Below are 24959 nucleotides of genomic sequence, written 5' to 3'. Positions count from 1 at the left end.
ATTACATCCCTCCATATAAGGTTGGCGTCAGGAAGGGTATCCAGCCGTAACACAGGGTCAAATCCACGTGTGCGACAGTTCGTACCCGTGACAGCACAAGTGTGGGAGGAGAAGTGGTGTCACTCTGGGGAAAAAGATGAACCTGTATTCCTAATTTCAAGTTCCCAGGCTTTCCGATCTGGAGATTTCATAATATGTCAGTTGTATTTGGCTTATATATACAGGATGAATCGAAATTCGCGCCCTCGGGCATTCGCAGTGCGACTCCTCACATGCCAGCAATAAAAAAGTCTGTCACAAAAGTTCATCCTGCGAGTATATCCGGCAAAAAAAAGGACGTTGAGGAATGGCAATCTGGCAACACTGTAACCACATGTAGGGTAACTACCTCTGTCAGCACATATTACTCGTGCTGTACAGTTGGTGCAGTGGATAGAGTTTTGGGTTAGCATGCAGGAGGTCGAGGGGTCGATCCTGGGTTGAAGCGTATGTTTTTTATTTCGTAAATGTAGTCCAGTGGTATGGTATCTGGTATGGACAACAGCGAATAAATTCACGCCCACGACGTGGAAAGGGCGTCTTTCAAAGCTGACCAATGAAAACGATTGTTCGTCCCTTTCTAGGATCGTAAGTGCAAATGGTTTCTAGAGCACCCGCTGCAATCTCTGTTGACGATTAAGATGCCAGATACCATACCACCTGGACTACATTTACGAAAGAAAAACATACGCCTCAACCCAGGATCGACCCCTCGACCTCCTGCATGCTAACCCAAAACTCTATCCACTGCACCAAATGTACAGTACGACTACTATGTGCTGACATAAGTAGATACCCTACATGTGGTTACAGCGTTGCCAGATTGACACTCTTCGACGTCCTTTTTCTGCCGGATATACTCGCAAGACGAACTTTTGTGAGAGACATGTTTTTATTGCTGGCATGTGAGGAGTCGCGCGAATTTCAGTTCATCCTGTACATCGTACGCGGTGAGCAAATGTACGCCTCATGAAAGCAGAATCCAAGCAGCAGAGATGAAATTCCTTAGAGGAATAATTGGAAAGAAACGATGGGATGAAATCAGAAACATAGAAATCAGATTTGGACACATGAGAATGGAGAGGATAGTTTCAAAGCGAGTATTTATGGAGAAAATAAAATAGGAGGAAGACGACGGGAAGGTGAACGCGTACGGTGAAGGAGCGTGTAGAGAAGAGAGGAGTAAAAGAAGAAAAGTAGAAAGGGAGTGGTGGAGAGAGAGAAAACTGTGGAGGTCCTACCTTCACAACCCGTACCAGAAGACTGGAAATGGGGAAATGAATAATATATATATCGTATATCAATCTGATAATCTAATATCGTAAATAGTACCAATCTCAGCTGTCGGGCAGGTTGGCATCCCTGGCCCGCATACACCACAAACTGCTGCGGTCCCTAGCACTCACCTCACCGCAGCCATCTCCCAGCGCATGTCTCCCTCGCTAAACATTATTCCAGCCACTTCACCTATGGTTGGAGAGCTCTCCACTATCTTGTAATTTGTGCTTATTAGACAATTTGTTCAGTTCTTAGCGCCCACTTGGGTAGACGCGCCTACGTCGGCACTTTTAAACGAGCTCCAGCGCTCACACTTTGCATATTGCTTGACCACGTGTTTCTTTTGTCAGGCTAATTGCTTCTCACAGGGACACTGTTATAGAGGAAAAACTGCGAGGTCAGTTGTAGCTATAGGTCATTCCTGCGGCCGCTACAAAGGCTTGGGATATTTTTACTCGATGTAAATTCATAACGGAACACTTTTGGTTGGACCACAGTGATGTCATTGAAACTGAGTGAATGATCAGTCAACATACTCTAAACCAGGGATGGCGAACCTATGCCACGCGTGTCACTAGGTGACACGCGAACACGATTTCGGTGGCACGCCACATGAACATAATAATATTTTATATATACGTGTTATACTACAGACAATGCATATCTTATAGTGTTTTACGTGTAAGAAATAAATACCGAAAATGTAAATACTAGTTCCATTCGAACGTGCAATATGACAATACTGCTACTTTTATATGTCTGAAAGTCAAGTGAGATAACAGTGTCGTTTTCTGGTGGTTTTGTATACGGACATCGCAAACATGTTTTCGGTGCCGAAAAGAACATAAACTTCACAAAAGTGGTGACCGTATTTTTCAAGAACTCTGGCCAAGAGAATTCGGCGTGTTAAAAAGATGTGTTGCGTGTGTGCGAAAAAAAATAAAATTGTATCCCCACATTTAATTTAAAGCGCAATTTCGAGACTGGTCATTCAAATGTTTGTTGCATTTCAAATGAAGAAAGAATTCGTTTCACAAAATATCGAACATTACACAAAACAAACTAATTCTTATGTATCATCTTTCCGGCCAAGGAATAATATCAATGCGACTGTTTCACTGCATAGTACAGCATGCATGACGGTGAGTTGTTGAAAGAAAGTTTCTAATTGACGTCCGACACATTATTTGAAAACTTCGCTAACAAACAACTAATAATTAACAGAATTAAAGGAACTGAACTGCTGTCAAGGATAGAATAATAAAAATGACTGAAGAAGTTTCGGAGCAGTTGAAAGCTAATTTGGATAACCCATACATATATGCAGTATGTTTTGATGAAATCATGAATGTGACCTTACAAACAAGGATAGCTGTTTTTTTTTTTTTTAAGATTTCCTCATGTAAATATGATGAGGGAGAAATTAGTTTAATTGTTGAGCGTGCAAACTACAACATGAACGATAATGAAGCTAATGAAGAAAGTGAAGTCCATTCGCAATATTAGTACTTTTGATTTTTATATCTAATAATACATTTTTACATTTGTTTTACGTCGCACCGATACAGATAGTTCTTGTGGCGACAATGGGATAGGCTCAGGAGTGGGAAGGAAACCGCCGTGGCCATAATTGAGATACAGCCCCGCGGAACATGCAATCAAATGTATTTACGAGATATATGTATTATAAATATATAAATGAATCAGTAAATGAATAAATAACATATTATGAAACTAGAAAGGAAGTCACCGGGGGGTGGGGTTCTAGGTTGTAGACATCCCTTAATGGAAAACAACAAGTGGCACAGTCAACAGTGGAGAATAATAAACCAGACTTAAAATGGCACACTACTTGGAAAAGGTTCGCCATCCCTGCTCTAAACTCTATCACTTTCACATAGTCAGTGGTATTTTAATAACTGACTGCTGAAAAATAGCTCGGAACTGTTAGCTAATGATGGAGTAGCATTGTAGAAATATATGGATTGTTCAGCCTATATGTTAAAGTTACATCAAACACTTCATGTCGAACAAAACCTTCGCACTCGTACATTCCCTCCACTACACGGAAAAGTGCAGAATCGTGGACATGTTTTTGGGCGTAGAAGAGAGACCAAGTACAGATTCTTTGGTTGTTACCCTCTTAGTAGCCTTTTATGACATGCAGGGGGTACAGATAATGCATCCTTTGACTGCATCCACAGCGGTGGGGTAAGTCTTTCCCAATAAATCGAAAGAAAATTGGGTGTCCCCCCAAAAGAATTGTAAGGCTCCATGAACTGTGAGAAAGTGAGACGTTCTGAATTCGAACATATAATAATAATAATATAAAACTATACAATATATTATTACTAGCAAATGTGCATGTGTTTCGCTACGGTATTCTACCTTGTGTACGGATTTCTACGTAAGTTCCCACTGTGGGTAGGGGACGCAAACGAATAATACACCCACGGTATCCCCTGTCTGTCGTAAGAGGCGACTAAAAGGGGCGACCAAGGAATGATATAATTAGAACTATGAGACTACTTTTAATTTGTAACACCACGTGAGGAATACCATGGGTCGCCTTTTCTTGCGAGAAGTACCACTATGTTGGGTACACAATAGGTTTGTGTTCCCATTTTCACACCAGGCAAATGCTGGGACTGTACCTTAATCAAGGCCACGGCCGCTTCCTTCCCATTCCTAGCCCTTTCCTATCGCATCGTCGCCGTAAGACCTATCTGTGTCGGTGCGACGTAAAGCAACTAGCCAAAAAAAAATAAATAGGTTTGTGATTAGTAGCAGCAGAAAGCGGTTCACTGTGGGTTTCCAGTACCTCTGATTATAACTACATGCGGAACACCACGGACTTACATTGCCTGTAATTATTACCATCATATGAGAAGTAGTGTGGGCGGTGCCTGTGATTAGTATCACTTTTGTGAGCGACATTGTGGGTACGCATTGCCTGTGATTAGTATCCGCTATGTGAGCAACACCATAGGTCTGCGTTACATGCGCATATTAAATTACCTGTGAGTAGTACCATAATGTGTGGAATACCGCGAGTCTACGCTACTTTGTTACTACCGCATGACAGATACCATGGGTCTTTACTAGCGATAAGTACCATTATGAGGGACCGTTGACCTGGATTTTTGGATCCCTTTAGACAACAAGCATCATAGATTCAGGATTCTGCTTTAGAAGCAGTCCCTTGGTCAGTAATACTATTGATTTACGATAGTTTCTGGGAATGTGGGGGATTGCGGGTCGGATCCACTGATTGTTTCAAATTCATATTCACCCATTCATTCCTCATCACGTTTTGAATTCTGGTCAGTGGATGATTTTGGATTTTTAAACTGTCACTACATTTCGTCCCATTTCGTACCATTAGGGCCCGTTGACCTACATGTTAGGTCCCTTTAAACAACAAGCATCATCATAATAATCTATGTAAGTTACTGCACACGCAATGAGGAAGATTATTTTAAATTGTATGTCTCTTAACGATATCCGAGAAATAAAACTAAAAGGACCCTATACGTTGTTTCCGATGTATGTTTCGGCAGTTTCTACTATAAGGCAGGCTTACTTGACAGATGTCGTTCAGAAAAGAGATGAAGAGTTTTCGTCATAAAGAAAGGCCCCGTTTACTAATGCCAGTCGCAATCAAGTTGGAGAGATTTGATTATAATTGAGAAATGCAGCTCTGTCTAACGTATAAGGAATCGAGATACAAGAGGTCATGCGGCAATAGTGTTGTAGCCGTATGGAAGAGTTGGATATTTCTTTTCCTCTGATTAGAGTTAAGTTATCCCGAAATGAAGGTATGCACCGTCATTAAAATTGCCTCCATATTTCCATATTTTTTCTAAGCCTAAAGTTACACACTTGAACAGCTTGGAATTTTCCTCAAAGGAAACCGTGCCCAGGTTTCGGGATTATCACCCACATACAGACGGAGAAATTAAGTAACGCAGATCAAGTCAACATTAACTGCAAATAGGCTAATAACTGAGGACACCCGGATAGGAAAAATATGTAAATACCAAGTGCATGTATTGGAAAATAAAATGCCCCTCACTAAATTGTGAAATTGGTTACGGATTTAAGAAAGCGATAATGAAGGAGAAATTTAGGCGGAGGGATTCGTAGGTAAATAGATAAGATGACTTATGGTGTTGTTACTTAAGCCTAAATAGGCAAGGCAGAAATAAAGCAGAAAAAAGTACAAGAGAAATACAGTAAAAATTATAGCAAATTCCAGAAAACTTACGATGTGAAATAATGGGCTACACTTCGCGGTACTGTCCAAATATTTCAGCACCCCTTAGTGCTATTGGAAGAAGATTGTAACCTTCAACGGTATTTCGCAAATGTTCCGCAGAATGGCACGTTGACGGCTCTCTCGCCTTCTACCCAAGGAATAACCACGACTTTACAGGAATGATAACGAAAATGACATTGGGTTATTTCCCTGCTGGCAAGCAGCTAGAGATGTTGCCATGGTAACCGGTAGGTTCGTTGTCGGTCACTCAGTGCAGAGCATAACACCCTCAGAAAATAGCAATTTTCTCCGTCATTTGATGAGTAAGGGAAATTATGTACATAACAAAAGTTGTTTAAAATGAAGGGGAGTTTCACATATAGTCCACGGATTTTACAGAACATCAAAAATTTAAGAGAAAATTGAAGGAAAGTGTTCTGGTTTACCTATAAAACCCCAGTCTATTCAGTGATTTTTAAATAATATGCATATCTGAACCATCCCATGGATGATTATACTTTAAATATGATGTTTGGTCGAGATCTAGCCAGCCGTTTCGCCGTGATGGTGGAGCAAACGGACAAATAGACACGAAAGCTATAAACCACTGTTACGATCTTATGTTGATCTGAAACGGATAAATATCTGAAAAATTGGCAAAACAAACTAAATCACAGACAGTGGACCTCCTACGACTTAATTTATATAAATGAAAATTCAGCCTGTTTGTCATTCGACCGGGTCAGGAATGGAATGAATGAAGCCACCATCTAGCGCCGAGGATAGCAATTGTGTCGCACTCCTCTGGGGTAATGATTAATGACTGACAGATGAAATGAAATGGTATTGGAGAGTGTTGCTGGAATGAAATACGACAGGGAAAACCGGAGTACCCGGAGAAAAACCTGTCCCGCCTCCACTTTGTCCAGCACTAATCTCACATGGAGTGACCAGGATTTGAAGCACGGAACACAGCGGTGAGATGCCGGCGCGCTGCCGCCTGAGCCACGGAGGCTTTCCACTGCGTAAAATCCGGAGTCTAATCGATGATAATGATGACGATGATTTGTTTATGAACCACGTTTCTTTTCTTTGTTTCGCAGTCTTTGCAATCGCCTTCTGCCAGAATATTTCCATTATTTCCCTACTGCTTTCTTCTGAATAGGATTTTTCTCTACTGCTTCCTCTTCAGTCTCCGAGAAACCTCTGAACTCCTTCATTTGTTGTCTAAATCTGTCTATGTTCACTATGACGTCGTCCTTCTCCCCAGTCTTGGCCAGGTCTATTCTCTCCTCCAGAAAACGTTTTAACTCTACTTTTCCGTTGCCTGAGCTCGTGAGACTGTTCGTCTCTTCTCGTGTTGTGCTCATAGAACTGGACCCTTCTTTCTCATCAGTTCAACGAATTCTCTCTGACTCTCCACTCCCAATTTTTCATCTTTGATGATCATTTCCCGGGACAAGTTACTCTCTCTAATGTACTCCAGCCCACCTTTCTCAATCGTGTGTAGTGTTGTACAAGCATACGGATTTAACGACGGTGTCTGGGTATCTTAAGTCCCATAGGATAGCGCCTTCTTTTTGTAGGTTCCTTGTCACTTGATTGGCTAGTTTCATTCTTCTCACTCTTCGTCAATTTCGATATTCTGTTTTACTCTAGGCCTACTACATGGCAGACTGAGTAAACCGAAACTCTCTTGGGGGTCTGTGACTGAGATTTAATGAATTTTGTAGGGTAAACACCAAATGTGTCGCCAGAGATCTTTTGCATGCCGACATTGTACGACCATGGTGTGTCAAAAAGACTTGTTTCCGCCCTTAAAAAATCCGACTACCTCTGCGGGGTTTGAACCCACTGTCTTGGGATCCGGAGGCCGAAAATCTACCACTGATCCACAGAGGTAGGTGTTGCAGCTCTTTTTAGGGACACCCTCATTGGATGTGAGCTGCATGTACCATGTTAACCGTTCTTAAATTCCTGGCAGTACCGGGAATCGAACCCAGGCCCCCTAGGACAGCAGCTAATAGTGCTAACTGTTACGCTACGGAGACAGACAGATGGCGTCATATCGAAATGTCTGTACACGGTAGCTGAAGCCATACTATTATTATTGTTGGTGTTGTTATTATTATTATTATTATTATTATTATTATTATCATCACTTGCTCTTGAACGATAACGACTACACGGAAAAGCAGATATCATGGATAAGCTTTTTGGCTCAGAAGAGAAGAAAAGAGCAATGATTCTCTCGCCCTCTTAGTAGCCTCTTATGACATGCAGGGGATACAGACAGTGCATCCTTTCACGCCACTCACAGGGGAGATAGAATTCCGATAAATCGAAAGCAATACAGCATACATCATTTACATGGCATGTCACAATATAGCCCCGCCTATCAATATCTACTTCCAACAAAATGGTCGCCGATTTAGCAGTTTTATGACCATAGATTTTCGCAAGACGCGCATTATGAAATCATTTCAGCTGCCTTCGGTGTAGTTACCGCGTGTGAGGAGCTTTGCTGTGACCAAGACGAAAAGTCAGTCAAAGGCAGTGGAAGCCCGTTTAAAACAGGTGCCATTTGTACCTTTTGTATATACGAAGGTTGGAACTTAAATAGTGGCAACTATTTATTTACAACAGATACAAAAGAGTTACATATTAGCAACCTTTACTGTCCTTCAGTGTAGTCACCAGTGTTATGTATAACCCGTTACCAGCGATGTGGAAGTCGTAGTATACTTTTAGCAGAGCCTGTTCTGTTGATGGTGCGAATCGAGCGGTCTACTGCCTGTCGAATCACTGCAACAGTTCTGAGCTCATTAATTGTCTGGTTTCGATCACTGTTCAGTAACTCGTAGGACGACCTGTCCGATGAATGTCTGCCAGTTTGCCGACCATTGTTGAGACTTTTACCCAACGTGACACTGTCGTGCTGTACGACCTCTGGCACATTCAATCTTGATCCACCTCCGTTGTTCCTGTTTGGAAAATATAGTCACAACGTTACGTTAGACCGCTAGCTCACACGTGACTGTTTCTCTCGCTTGTGCGCACGCAGGTGATGTGGGAAGGGCGAGCCCATTTGCTCTGAGGTAAGGCAGGTATGTAACCAACGTGTACTATCAACGACGATATTAGATTCCGTTGCATAGCGTCTCCACAGCAGTGTTGCCACTATTTAAGTTCCAACCCTCGTAGAAGGCAGAGTTCTGGTACACGTTAGATGACGAAGACTTAGTAAAGACAGATGACAAACACTGGTTACCTGGTTTTCTACCCAGACACAATTGTCTGCACTAAATTGACTCTGATTCCCTAGGACATTTTTGATGCACGCATCGCCCTGTCGTTTTTACAGACCGCCCGGCTAACATAACCTAGGAAATTGCTAGTTACATAATATCCATATATACCTGAATCACTGGGTGCTCCAAATTAAAATGTAGATACCGCAAAACTGTTGTACATTATAAAAATCTTCAATATTATCAGCATAATTGCCTTGAATGTCACGTAGTGCTCGAGCAGTGTCTGGATTAACGTGGAATCGCATGCGAGCATTCGATTCCGCATGACGTCACAAACTCTTACGGCACTCCGCAGCAACCTAACCTCCGGTGTTACACGACCACTGTCGGCAGCCCTGAAGGTGGTTTTCCCAGCAAATGCTGGGCTGTGCCTTAAGGCCACGGTCACCTCCTTCCTATTCCTAGACCTTTCCAATCCCATCGTCCCCATAAGACCTATGTGTCGGTGCGACGTAAAACAACTTGGAAGAAAAAAGAAAGAACCGAGCAGTAGCGTAGAACACTAGAATTTCGAAATGCTCTGTTATGTCTCGTTCGTGTATTAACACTAACATTTTGCAGTTAATATTTACTTGTCTGATATTATTAACATCCTGAGGAGAATATATTGAAATTTTAGCATATTAATTTCTAACGTAGTATTCCCTGCCCGGCTACTCATTCCTGCTACCCAGCTGACAAAAATGTGTAGGGAGAACGCTGTATATCCATGATATATATGTTGATTCCTATAGTTAACCTGAATTATTTGTCCCGAATGAGTAAATTTATAATACCAATATAAATGGTCCGTTATTGGACATTATAAATTTTCCAGGTTACTAATTCCTGGTTGCCAGTGTTTCGCTCCCGTGTGATAAGTTGGGCTCATCTGTTGGTGCCTAGCACACCCACCAAGACGCATGGCTAGTGCATACCGAGGAGGCATCAATTTTTGGTAATGAGACAGTCTCTCATAGTGCATAGGCACTGCCGGTGGCTCCAAGTAGCCTACGCAGTGGCCTCCTCGGTATGCAGTAGCCATGCGTCTTGGTGGGTGTGCTAAGTACCAACCGATGAGCCCAACTTAGCACACGGGGGCGAAACGCTGGCAACCAGGAATGAGTTAGCTGGAAAATTTATAATGTCCAATGAAAATGAAAACCTACAATCTGTTTTTCAGTCTTTGACCGGGTCAGGGATGTAATGAATGAATCAGATATAGGCTATTATTACAATGGGGTCGCCACTCCCAAGGTGATATTAATGACTGATAAATGCTATGAAATGATAATGGAGAGTGTTGCTGGAATGAAAGATGACAGGGAAAACTGGAGTGCCCGGTGAAAAACCTGTCCCGCCTCCGCTTTGTCCAGAACAAATCTCACATGGAGTGACCGGGATTTGAACCACGGTATCCAGCGGTGAGAGGCCGACGCGCTGCCGTCTGAGCCACGGAGGCTCTTATAATGTCCAATATAACGGACCATTTATATTGGTATTATTACTGTATATCCATGTTGATAGTAATGTAGTCTATCGGCGGGGTCTTTGACAATAATCCACCTTTCAAAGACGTGTGGTCTGTTCATTGGCGAAGCCATTACTTCCCATCTTTGGACACCGTAAAGCACCCACCATCTGTAACGCAAAACACTTCGATACACCAACATTTCGAATTGCAGGACACAGTTGTAGTCAATGTGTTTTCATTTCAGGAAAACACTCCTTTTAAAACACATTACGAACGCCAATTTACAAGATTGCTGTATGTATCTTCAGGTCGAAACCTACATTTTCAGCTGAGCATTCAGCACATTTTTCCAGAGTGTTCTGGTCTGCGGCGAGTTCATCCGCATTCGACTTGGTGGTGGATGACGCTCACGAGTGTTCTCTAAAGCGTGGACTAACGGATACCAATAGAAAATGCAGTATGTGTTACTACAGTCTTAGAGCAACGTTACTATGATTATATTTTACAAGACAGAAATGTGTCAGAACTTTCTAGGTACGTCAGTGATTGCTGATAGCCGCCCTTGATTTAAGCCTACATATATCACGTTCCTCACCCTCGGATATTACACCGCTGAACATTCTTGCAGGTGAGTCTGAATATAAATTTCAAAGTTGGAACAAATTCTCGGCGTCATTTCCGTCACTCCATTGTTTGTTTCAGGACGTATCCTAGGGTAGGAGAAGTGTTCTAGTTCCAGAGGCGTTGCGGCTCCGAACAAAGGGCACCCATTTGTCTTGCACTGGGAGAACAGTGTCCCCGGGCTTTAAAAGAAACTTCCATTAAATTTAATTGGCATCATGTAGACACAGTATTATCGTCAGTGTGACTCGCGACCTCTGAAGAACATACAGTCCTTGGCCCGTCGTGACAAATGCTACCCATCCAAATAATCTGCAATGCCGCTTGATCGGAGTCACTACTTCCTCAGCCGAACTTCTTGGTTTTTTCCCTTAGTTATTCTGGCATATTGAGCGAGTTCGCTGTGTGGTTCGGACCTTGTAGCTGTTAGCTAGTATTCAAGTGTGATTACCTCGAAGCCCACTATAGTCAGCCCTGAAGATAGTTCTCCGTGGTTTCAAATTTTCGCAGCGAGCAAACGCTGGAGCTGTACCTTACGGCTACGGCCTCTTCCTTTCCAGTTCTAGCATTCTAATATCCCCTTGTCGCCGAAGAAGCTGTCCGAGTTGGTACGACGTCAAGAAATCACCCGATTTTGCTGAATTTTCGATGTCTTGTAGAGTGTGAAAGACATGTCCGATATACCTCTTTATGCGGAAAAAACGTATTAATGGGGGGCGGGGGGAAATTCACCTGGCGAATTAGTTTCACGAAAAAAACCCGCAGTGTCTTTAAACAAATAAATGCTAGAGTAACTACCACCAAGCGAGATGTTTTTTTTGACAAAATGACGTAACTCGTCGATTGTGTTGTGAAAGGAAGTCCTACATCCGGTGTATGTTTTCCACAATTTTTTATTTTCAGTTTCGTCACGTTTGGCAATTAACCTACATTTGTATATTTCGAGAAAGTTTTCCTCTGTTTTATTCGGATGGTGGATATTTCTAATGCGGTGTATGTTGTGTGCTCAGCCCGGAGGCTGGCTTAGACCTAAACAGCTCTGACATCCACCGTTAGGTGGCCCAGGCGTCACTGAAGAGGCGTACTAGGGAAATAACGAGTGAGGTAGTTTTCTTTTGATTTCCTCACTGAACTAGAGGTTGCTATTACATATCAGTCTCCCAAGCCCACTGAAATGTCCACCGACCCTATGAGCAACATTTTCTCACCATTCATAACAGGGACTGGCTGCTTAAGGTATGGTATTACTAGCATCGCCACTGCCCCGGTCATTTTCACGTCATCAAAGCCAAGGATGAGACAGACAGGTCAATGAAAGTAACAAATTTGTTCTAGCCTACACCAGAAGACATAGTGCACTGTAAACACTAGGTCTTGTCAGCTAAGGCATTCTAATACGGTATTGTAATACTTCATACAAATGTTTAATACAACGTTTACTATAGGTTTTGTTGACTTAACATTTTTTCGAAAAATACAATTATAATCATGTCGATTTTCTTTTGAGGGTAAGTCTAACATATATTTTTTCAGAATGTTTCATTTTTATTATATGCGTTAAGATAAGTGTTAGTACCTAATTTTGGATACAGTTCTCGCCCATTTAAAATGAATTAGAAAAGGGGGATAAAGTGCAATCTTAACGCGTCTAGGTAAAGAGAGATGTATGGTAATTTCGCGTATTTCTATGTGATACGCTATTTTTTTAATTCATACCTCTATTTTTGGGGGTTGATTGAATATTTGAAACGTTGCATTTAACATTTATAAAAACTACCCACAATAATGCAGTATGAGGAATATTCGACATCCAGTTTAACGGAGATAAACCTCCCGGAGATAACACACAAATATAGAATTGCCGAATGTGACCGGATACAAAGGAAAGAATTTTTGTAAATATATTTGACTTCATTTTAAAACAATATCTGAGCATTCGTGTTTTCAGCGTAGCTGTGATATTCCATTTCAGAAATGCTAGGTTGGAATCAGAATGTCGGCAGCCCTGAAGATGGTTTCTGTTGCTTCCCATTTTAAAACTAGGTAAATGCTGGGGATGCACCTTGATTAAGCCCTTTTGCCAGCCTTGGGTTATGGAAATTTTCTGTGTCAGGAAAAAATCCCGAATAACATCTTTTACGGGGGTATCCACCTCAGCATTCATTCTATTTCTCATCGGAAAAATAACTGCCTTTATTGATAAATCCCCATAAAATACGTTTTTCGAGAAATTGCGAAAACACGTAGATTTTGTTTTTGTGGGAAGTGACATAATTATAAATTTCGTTGTTCGCGTTTTTATTTGTCTAGAAGTTAGGTGCACTTCCTGGAGATCAGTTACATCGGAAATAAGTTCTTAAATTCAGATGGAAGTATTTGTAGTCTGCTCCAAAATGTTTGTCCATCAAACACATTACAAGCAACACAAACCTTGACGTTTCCTTCTCCTTGAAGAGTTCGTGGCCATATTTCTAAACTCTCGACATTAATCATAACTACAGGCACTAGCATTCGCCAGGAGACTTGCATACAAACGATCAGTTTAAGAGAGATGCCGCATGAAGTCCGACCATAAACTGGAGACTTAATGTTAACGGCAGCGAGTCATAAATATAAACCGAGACATGTCTTAAAGGAGGGGAAGCTATTTCTTCCGCTACCACATGAATGTTCCGGAAGAGTGGGGAAATGCTAGAGAGAAACGAGTTCAAATAGTTTCATAAAAGACGGTGAGCATTTTGAAATGAGATAAGAAATCCTCTATAGGAAGACTCAAACAGCTCTTCTGAATGTAGACTCCATTTTACGATGACTGTCGATTTGACTCAAACAATCAAAGAAAGAAAGAAAGAAAGAAAGAAAGAAAGACGGCACAATAAGAAATAGGGGCTTTACTGCCAAGACGACTGCTACTCCGCGACTCTGTCCTAGATTCGAAGCACGGTCACTTTGGAAAACAAGCTTAAGATTAACCGTCTCACTGTACACTGGGGTATAACAAACCTGTGGCACATGGAGACGGAAGTGTACCTGGTTTACCGTGGCGGCTGCTGTCCAACCAAATAGCCTGCACCGGGCGAGTTGACCGTGCAGGTACGGATGTACAGCTGTGAACTTACATTCGGGAGATAGTGGGTTCGAACCCCGCTGTCGGCAGCCCTAAGGATGGTTCTCCGCGGTTTCCCATTTTCACACCAGGCAAATGCTGAGACGGTACCTTAATTGAGGCCACAGCCGTTTCGTTCCCATTCCTAGGACTTTCGTATCATATCGTTGCCGCAAGACCTATGTGTGTCGGTGCGACGTAAAGCAAATTGAAGATAATAGACTGCCGAAAAGAAACGGGAGTTCTAAGTGGACAGCATGATGACCTTAACCATAGTACTTGGCTTTCTTTACCGCGTGCGTTCCCTCTCGTATCAACTGAATCCCACTACGGCCTCAAGTTTTGAAATAAAATCCCTCAACTGGCCAGGTATCGGCCCCCGAACCCGCCAGGTGGGAGACAGATGTATTGCCCCTATACCATAGAGCTGGTATCAAGTTTTGAATCGCTCGAATTTTCGGACGCTCTGTCCTATTTTCTCTGTTACTGTGCGTTAGAGGCGTGCATTAACTGGTTTAGACTCTATTCGACTTCTATCTGTCGACGAACAATTATACTCGGACCAACATTTCATAGCAGATCGTTCCTTCCCCCTATAGCCTAAGAAAGAACACTGCGTAGTCAACATAATAAAACAAGGAATCTGGTTTTGGTACAAAGCTAAAACGTTTCCGTGGTAAGTGGCATTAATACACGTATACTACTTCGACAACAATGATTAAGAGCAATGCTGGAGTATCGGGCAGTTTGGATATGAATACAAAAGAGTTCCCCAAGGCTCGGTGCTCAGCCCATTGTTATTCAGTTTGGCCATTTACGATAAAATCTAACTGCAATCTGACAGTATCCGGTAACGATTTTCATATTGGTGATCGTGGATTGCTTTCATTCAGGGCCTCTCAGGGTGCATGCGCGTGGTGTATGCACTGTGCACGGTGCAAAAGACGACTTAGCTTGGTTGACCAGAGTGCAGACCCCCCACTCCTCGATTTGGAGCAATAGCGCTAACTCTCTCTTTCCTTACGCATCTCTCGCTCGCTCCGCCTGTCTCCCTCTCCCCCACTTGCGCCGTAGCGTTCCAAATCCGGGCTGAGTTGAGCCGAGTAGAGCCGAGTATAGCCGAGTAGCCCAGAAACGAAGCGTTGATCCGAGCCATACCGAGCGGCACCGATGCACAGTGCACGGAGCCCTTGCGCTTCGCTCTGCACGCGTGAGATTTTGGGCGTTTGAGAGGCCCTGCTTTCATTTGTGGCACACTCTTCGCTTTCATCTTTCCTATCCAACCTCCCTTCTTCAATCCCTGTTCTCTTCCGACCCAGATGGTGAAGTTTACGAGAACTAGGGAGGTCTTTCAGCCCTTCATGGTTCTTTACTTTCTTTCTCCGCTATCTTCGCCATTTTTAATAATATAATGCTATTTGTTTTACGTCTAACTACTGTACATTTTACGGTTTTAGGAGACACGGAGGTGCCATAATATTGTCCCAATGGAGTTCTTTATATAAGTAAATATTCCGGCATGAGGCTGGTGTATTTGGATCCCTTAAACACTGGAAGGACAGCACTGTATCACCTGACCTATTCTGCCCAGAAAGGTCATCTGGTTAATTTTTTCAGCCGATGACTTCTTTGTCAAGAAGGGTGCGTATCTGCTGTTGAACTAACTACTAGATACACAATTCTCCTTAAGTTATTGCACCGTTTATTGCCATTAATATAGGTGATAACACTACATAAATATTCTCAGCAGGTCAGGAGATGAACGGGGTGAAAAAATCAGTGATTCACCCTATAAATGTTACCTGGTGACTTTAAAAATTTGTAGTCTTCACATATTTAACCACTGGTGACCCGTGCACCCCTGTAACTATCCGCGAAACAGAATTATTAGAGCGAGAGAGAGAGAGACCCATCCTCAGTTACAAGCAAGCTCCAGTTACCACCATGAATCCTTTCCCTGGAATTTATTGGTGACAGAAGAGTTTATGGTCTTTAATAACGGCAGGGCGCGAGGAATGTCAATATGGCTGATGCAGGTGGTGGTCGCATTTCATATCTCCGGCAAGTATGTGCCATCACTTCGGCCTTTATTCAGCCTTTCATTAAGAAGTTTACGCCAAATTTATGTAGAAATCTTCGGGGATAGTTTTGCTTAGCTATTTCTACTACACACACACACCATTATGAACACTCGGCCCAGGATTTTGACACTTCATCTTTTAACTGCTACGTCATACACATTGCTAAGTCATATATAAATACTGATTATGGCTCCGTGGTTACAGAAATGCGTATTTATTAAGTCATTTTGTCGTCATATTTTCTTTTTTTAAAATTTCCTCAGTTTGTCCTTATGAGCAATTAGTTGCGTTCATTTATTTTGTATCCGTTTTTATTTGTTCTGAATAATTATTTAGTTATGTCTATGTATTTACGTTGGGTATTTATTTATTTATTTTCCGTCTCCAGATACACTTCTAAATATTACTTTTCCAACACTTGGCTACAAGGACAGCTTTATATTGGCCTGCAAAATATCTTACTTTGTACACGGTGATGGCAAATGCTGACAAACCAAAAGGTGTTCTTCATTCTGTAGTAGCCCACAATCTCCTTGTACATAGCCCCATTTAACTAGGTTAGACTTGCACTTTGAAACACCTGTCCACAGTCGATTGAGAGGCTTTCAGAAGGGGTACGGAAGGCGAATAACCTGAGGAAGGTTCTATCTTTGAACTCTGGGATGGATTACGTAGTTGCCACAGTTCATGTCTTCGTTTTTCTGGCGTATCAACAAGTGGTGTGATTGTTCTTAATAAAACTCTTCCTTGACCTACCTAAGTCCTTTTTTTGCTAGTTGCTTTACGTCGCTCCGACACAGGTCTTATGGCGGCGATGGGACAGGGAAGGGCTAGGAGTGGGAAGGAAGCGGTCGTGGCCTTAAGGTACAGCCCCAGCATTTGCCTGGTGAGAAAATGGGAAACCACGGAAAACCATTTTCAGGGCTGCCGACAGTGGGGTTCGAACCTATTATCTCCCGAATACTGGATACTGGCCGCACTTAAGCGACTGCAGCTATCGAGCTCGGTCTACCTGAGTAACGGGCTGCATTCGATGGCCATAAAGGGGGTGACGTGGATCGGTTGATTGCTTCCGACGTTCAACTTCCGCTGCTACTTCCCTTGTATGAGGGGCGATTCCTGCGATAGGATAAATATTTTCTGTTGGAGTTGGTCTCGGGCACCCTCTAAGTATGCGACAAGTCACGTTCACTGCAACATCTACTTGCTTAGCATGGGCAGATTTCTCCATAGGGGTGATGCAGATAATAGGTAGAGGGCCAGGGCAGATGTGCGTAGGATATGAGGGTATGCACCCCAAGATGTGTCTGTTAGTTTTCTAATAATATTACTCCTAGCGCACAATTTTTGTTCGGTATTCTGACTTCTGAAAGTGTTCTGTTTGGGTAATAAACAGACGTGATTATCGTTGGAGTGGTGGTGGTGATTGTTTTAAGAGGAAGTACAACTGGGCAACCATACTCTATATAACACTAATCAGAAATTAAAAATGGAATGTATCCGAAAATTCGAAAAATGAAGGTATCGGTCAGAGGAAGAGAAGGGCCACTGTCGGGATCGGAAAAGATAAAAAGTTTACCAAGGGAAGTTGGATAGGATAAATAAAATTGAAGAGCCTGGAACAAATGGAAGCAATGCAAGGACTCAGTTAAGGGCCCCATGGTCGCCAAACCACACTCCCAAGTTGAGAGCCTCTGAGGTCCCTTTTAGATTATCGTCGGAGCATTCAATAAACGAGAACGCTTGAACGGCGAAAGGTTCAGTACTCAGTTAACAACTGTGAAATAAAACTACGTTCTACCACCTTACCCGTAATCTTAGGAAATCCACATTCCTACAGAGCGAAAGGATATTTTGTATACAGATGGTCAGATAACTTTCTTATAAATATACGCAGTGAAAGGGACAGCAGGTGCATCTACCACTGAACATCATGTGGATTGCGACAAACATGTGTTACCCAGAATACCAGTGGATCGTAGGGATTGCATAATATCTTAATAATGACGATATATAGACGCTCAGTTCATTTTGATTATAAGACGTTCATTTAAAAGGGACTTTAATTTTTTTCCATATTTATCATTAGCTTGTATTCGGGAGATCGTGGGATCGAACCCCACTGTTTTCGAGGTAATCTGGAGCTCTCGTTATTTTGCTTGGGGGCTTTTATTTCACTTCCTTTGTAAGCCAGTGTACATATATGATTAAGATTACGAACAAGAAGTGTCTTCTGCTTAAATGTCCCGAATGAGTCGTGAAGGATCCGGTAATCGACTGGAGCTTAACAGAATGAAAAGTCACAAAAGAACCCTTTGACCACAATTCCTAGGAAAGGTTTTACTTTACTGTTGATCCACGTTAAAGGCTTGAGAAATCCTTGATTTGTACGTATAAGTAGTTCTTCATCTAGTCCCTGTCTGTTCCGGATGTCGGCAACCATGTTCGCTGTGTCTTCTCTGTTGTGAGCTGCTTGGAGTAACTCTGCCGATGACTCAGAGTCCAGTCTCTGAGGGTTTTTTTTTTCAGGTTCGTCTCCTGCCAGCACCTCTTTCCAGGTATCTTTCCTTGCAGGATTTCTTGCACTAGACGGCACCTACTTCTATTTCTCATGATGTGACCGATGTATTGTAGCTTTCTCGTTTTTACAGTGGTCAGTACATCCTTATCTTTTCTCATTCTTTCGAATGGTCTCTGCATTTGACATGATCTGTCCATGGCACTCTCAGTATCCTTTGGTATAGCCACATCTTAAGGGCCTCTAATATTTCACCGAGCGACTTCGGTGAAGTCCATGTTTCAACACCGTAATGAAGAACAGAAAATACATAGCAGTCTCATTTTAAATAGTGTTCCCATTTTGTTGAGCAGTCCTAGCTTTTCCAGTGCGGGACTTAAACCGAATTATCCCATTGATTATTAACGATGGTGCCGAGATAAGCGTATTTCCGGACTCGTTCAACAGGTTTATGGTCAATTACTATATGACATGCAAGGATAAACTTTTTACTTATGACCATAACCTTTTCTTTATATTAATGCCAAAACCTTATTCATAGCTAGTGAATGCCACTCTTTCAATGAGATACAGTAAACTTTCTAAACTATCTGCAAAAATTAGTGCCATCCGCATAACGAATATTGTTTATATATTATTTATTTATTTATTTATTTATTTATTATCCATAAAAAAGCCCTACTTTGTTTAGCATATTAAGGCTGTATGTTATAACTAGTTACCTTAAATACTACAAACATATAATACAAAAATAATGAAGTAAGTGATTACACACACAAATTAACTAAACTGGGAGAAATAGAAAAACTATACTTAAACTTTATCTCAAAGTGCATGAACTTAAAACACTTCATTCAAACAACAGATCTCGTGAAATATATCCTTAGAAATAGGTTTGACTAACATTACTGCAAAACAGTTTAAGTGTTGTTCCAAAAAATATCTAGCTTTGCTGAAGAATGGACAATCAAAAGTAAGGTGAGTAATGTTGTTTATATAAGCACTACAATACGGCATTTCGTTAGGGTTCAGTAACGAGTAGTCTCCGGCCTACGTGTGGTACAAATTAGAGCTGTTCAATAAGAGTCCATCAGGTTGTACCTCTCCTCAGCCTCTTTGATCATTAACGAACGAGAGTGCACAGCCTCGAATCAGACTCTTTGCTGCTCAGTCGAAACGGGCGATATTTGTACGGTGAGCAGTGAAAGTCAATCTAACCTCGAAATTCGACAACAGGTTCGGTCGGTGGTTGCGGAGAATTCTGTGGTCTTAAGTGGCCACCGCTTGTCCGAGGTCCCTCTAACGTGTTGTAAGTTTGATCCATTTCGTTGTCTGCAGCTAAAATGTAGATAAGAAAATTGAGGCACGTTTACGCTCGAGTGCCTTGAACATGGACAGCTGAAGATGATCTCCGCAGACCTATGTTTCCTATTTCCACAAATTTGTATTTGTACCCACTAACACTCCTTTAATTTAATGAAACAAAGTTTGTCCGCACCCTGTACTGGCCGTTTAACGCGTCATATTTGATACATTTCATCCACTTTGGTGCGATAGCTGCCTGTGCCAATGACTTAATATTCGGTTTCGATGTGTGTTCTACTTGTGATCAGGTTGGCGATGATCGCCGAATGTTACTTATTCTTTATCTCATGCCACTATTCCGTCCAGAGAAAAGTAAAAAAAAAAATGCTTTACGTTGCAGCGGCCGGCCCCGTGGTGTTAGGGGTAGCGTGCCTGCCTCTCAGCCGGAGGCTCCGGGTCGATTCCCGGCCAGGTCAGGGATTTTTACCTGAGGGCTGGTTCGAGGTCCACTCAGCCTACGTGATTAGAATTGAGGAGCTATCTGAAGACCAGATAGCGGCCCCAGGCCAAGAGGATTCGTCATGCTGACCACACGACACCTCGTAATCTGCACGCCTTCGGGCTGAGCAGCGGTCACTTGATAAGCCAAGGCCCTTCAAGGGCTGTAGTGCCATGGGGTTTTGGGGGTTTACGTCGCACCGACACAGATAGGTATTACGGAGACGATGGGACAGCAAAGGGCTAGGAGTGGGAAGGAAGCAGCCGTGGCGTTAAGGTATAGCCCCAGCATTTGCCTGGTGTGAAAATGGGAAACCACGGAAAACCATCTTCAGGAGAGCCAACAGTGGGCTTCGAACCCGCTACTCCCGAATGCAGAGAAAATTAACGTACTGATGTGGGGGGAGCACAATAGTGTAACGTTAGTGGTACACCGCAAACTGGAACTCATGTTTCCCTGGGTAGGTGAAGGCCCTACTGCTCACCTGGTGGTAGTGGTGGTGGGAATATTTAATATGAAAAATCCCTTCGTCACCAAAATGCAACATTTAGTGTGAAACAACTTTTCTCCAGTACGGTATTTAAAATGCTGAATAAACAACGTATTGATATTTGGTTTAGAGGCTCCCGGGTTGGAGTTCTTTCAGAGCCTAGGATTTTAACTGAGTATGGTTAAATCCTTTGGCTCAGTAACTGGGTGTTTGTGTTAGTTTTCATCCACACCAGAACACAAACCACCATGGAAATACGCAATAGTGAATTCATCCCTCCCCATAGGGTTGGCATCAAGGACATTCGGCCGTACAACTGGGCCAAATCCGCAAAAACAGCGCCTACCCCAATAAAATGGGGAAAATGCCGAGATTTGTTCAGAATGATCAAAAGAACTAAGAGGAAATAGCTGGATACTCTTCCCTCACACTGTGTTGCTGACCTGGCCCCAGGACTTCATCAGGGAATCCCCTGGACATGGATCAGTCCTATTGAGTAATTATTTTCATTCGGATTTTGTTACTGACGTAAAGTAAAATATCACCTGTGTAGGAGCAGTTAATGCAGTCTGCTCCCGGAGTATTGATCGTGGTAACCTGTTATCAATATTTGAGGCACGAATCCGCGCGGCCACTAATGTGAACTCCCCGGTCACAAGGCAGCCACAGCGAACGATTTAACAGCGCATACAGAGGGTTTTGCTATAGATACATGCTTGGCCGCCTGTGGCGACAAGCGTTGTCATTCCGGCGGGATTATACCGTAGCCCACATTACATCAGTCATGAAAGTAGATAACTGGCTGTTGAACCTGTAGCTATCAGGCTATATTGGTGAACATTTTCACCACGGGATTTGGTCACTTCCAGTCAGAACCTCCGTGAAAAGAAGTGTCCGTGTTGATGCCGTAGAGTTTGAATGACGACTCTATGCCATATAGCAGATCTGACATAATGGAAAATACTCTGCACTATATTTCAAATAACAGTGATAAATAGCAAGAACAACTTAAAATCACCCGAAAAGGAAAGATGAACATGTTTCATTGGCTGAAGAGATTTACAGTATATGCAAAATGTAGGAGATCCAGATCTTAAAAATATCTTAGAATTTCAGAATCTGAACAACATCAACATTGAAAAACGAAGTTCATCATTTCCTTGCAATTTCTTCTTACTGAAGGAAAGAGCTCAAATTATAAATACGCCTTTGGTCCGGTGAGGCTGAGAAGATCATCAAGGTATTTTAATATTTAAAAATATGCAAGAATTAGATCCAAGATGTGTATGCACGATCAAATTATAACATTTCATACTAAAATATGCACGAAAATGGGAAAATATATGCACAATAACATGCACGAACCAAATGAACGAAATCAAATATACACAGTTCAAAAAAAATTAGGGGAACATGTTTTATAACGTCTGGTACGTGAACGATAATTTGGTAGATCGAGTTCCAATGGTCGTACAGCATACCTTGAGACCTTAGGTACTCAAGGTATGTCAAGCCGAAGTTATTGACGTCAGAAAAGTTGGATGGCGCAGCCACGCGGTAGAATGTTGAAGCTGCAACATAGTGACTGGTGAGGTTTATTTACATGGCGAAGCATTAACGTCGTGATGGAAACAAAAAGAAAATTGTCAAATTTGAGGAGGTACTGCTCTGTATGCCGTTGAAAATCGTATAAAACGGATGCGAAATCTCTTCACTACTTCCCTGTACAAAAAGTTCAGAGAGAAAGATGGGCTTCCACGCTGTTAATTGGAAAACACGTTACGCGATACATGACAATGTGCAGTCTGCATTCTCGTGAAGACTTCTTCTTTCCACAGCGTAGGTACCGATACTGTTTATTATACTCATTGATAGTTATTGTCTCTAATTTATATTCACAAAGATTTAGCTACATCAAAAATACTGATAAACTTGTAGCCTAATACTTCTGTGCCGCACATAGAATGTAATCCGCTCTTTGTAAACTTCTTCATATGTGTAACAGTCGGCAGTAAATTAACTATCTACATGTGAGTAATATCTTTAACTGGTAGTAATTAAGCACTGCATTTAAATTGCCTATAAAATACTTCTATCAATGAAAGAAAATGCGTAGTATTTTGCTATCATAAATGAGCTTTTTTTGCTATTTGTTTTACGTCACACCGGCACAGATATGTCTTATGGCGACGATGGGACAGGAAAGGTCTAGGAATGGGAAGGAAGCGGCCATGACCTTAATTAAGGTACAGCCCCAGCATTTGGGAAACCACGGAAAACCATCTCCAGGGCTGCCGACAGTGGGGTTCGAACCCATCTCCCGGATGCAAGCTCACAGCTGCACGCTCCTAACCGCACGGCCAACTCGCCCGGTCATCATAAATTAGAAGCCATAACCTCATTATTTGGTAGAATTGGACAAACCAAGTATTCTTCAACCCCAAACAGTTGTAACTGTAGAGGTTAGAGTACTCTTAAATTATAATTTTCAAACTTTGCTCTGCATATTCTGTAGGTAGTTATAATTTTTATACTTATTATTGTCGGTTCTAAGTTCTAACTTTTGTGCTGATCGTAAAAATGGAAGACTATTAAGATTAGGATGTGGCTTGTTCCAACACAAGCCTGTAGAAAGCCTAGGATTTATTTGCTTTACAACATTTACTTAGTAGAATTATTATTTTATTGCTTCCCCAAGATTACAGTTTACAAGACAGATAACTCCTCCGTCACCTGGCTAAGGCTTTGGCATGGACCAAATCAACAAGAAATTACGCCATAACCTCTAATAGTGGAAAATTACAGTAGCTTAACTGTTAAGGTGAATTAGTGTGTCAACGGTAACATTTATCTGACAAACCCGCTTTACATATACAGTTGCACTACACATTTCCACTCCCTTTGTTCAAGACAACATTAACTTTGTGGAGTTTGGAATCGATGTGGGATGATTGTAAACACAACGCTACAACACCAATTTCATCTTCTGTTTCAAACTTTTTACCTACACATATCAAGTAATTACGCTTGAATATTTCTTCCCCTTCCACTAATGGACGCGTGAAATCTCCGACAACTCTCAACAGTTGCGCATACGACACCAAAGACATTTTGAACACTTTATAAATTCTACAGACGCTCACCCGATCACTGTCGTGTTTACTTCCCGTCACTATCTCGCCGCCATATTGAAAACAGCTGACCGGAAGCTCCTCCCCCGTTTCGGACGTCAATACTCCATCTGTAGGCGTAAACCATGCATTAAACTGTCAAGTGACCAAAGTGAATAGCGGTGCGTCCGTGTGTCGTTGAGGTACACAGACTACTGCGGTCATTTGAGCACGTACGTCAACCAGCACATCCCATGAGATATCTTAACGAGGTTCAAGTCGCAAGGGCCGTCACTTTGATCCAGGAAGGATGACTTCTCGACGTGTTGCTGTGGATCTCAATGTCTCTCCGTCAGTTATTCACCGCTTGTAGAATCGCTACAATGAGACAAGCCAGTTCACAAGGAGGGTTGGACAAGTTCGTGGACGCATGACAACCCCTCATCTGTGCGTTGTGGTGTCGTTCAGCAACTGCCAGAAAACTGCAACAAGAGATCAAGAGGGTCACTGGAGTCACGGTGTTTGACCAGACAGTAAGAAACACGTTAAGAGAAGTGTCCTTGCGACCCAGACATCGTGATCGAGTGCCCCGTTTAACGCAGCAACATCGCGCAGCTCGCCTTCTGTTTGCCCGTACCCACGTCAACTGCAACTTCGCCAATGGAGACCTCTGTTGTTCACAGACGAGTCCAGATTTCCCCCGACACAGCGTGATGGACGTCAACGTGTATGAAGACGCCGTGGTGAGCAGTACATGCCAAATGTTGTCCAGGAAGGCGACAGATTCGGACAAGGTTCTGTGAAAGTGTGGGGTGGCATCAGTATTGATGGCCGTACGGATCTTGTCGTCCATGGTACTCTTACCGCTGCGGGGTACATCGAGCAGA

General features: G+C 42.4%; 1 protein-coding gene across 1 annotated transcript in view; it reads left to right on the top strand.

Moving 5' to 3' along the window:
* Positions 1-24959, top strand: part of slo (calcium-activated potassium channel slo) — a 1051052-nt gene that overhangs the window by 162429 nt on the left and 863664 nt on the right. The gene's annotated exons all lie outside the window — the stretch shown is intronic.

Source organism: Anabrus simplex, chromosome 8, assembly GCF_040414725.1.
Source record: "Anabrus simplex isolate iqAnaSimp1 chromosome 8, ASM4041472v1, whole genome shotgun sequence".
NCBI classification, from domain to species: domain Eukaryota; kingdom Metazoa; phylum Arthropoda; class Insecta; order Orthoptera; family Tettigoniidae; genus Anabrus; species Anabrus simplex.
Note: the sequence above shows the minus strand (reverse complement) of the source record. Positions and strands in the feature narration are given on the sequence as shown.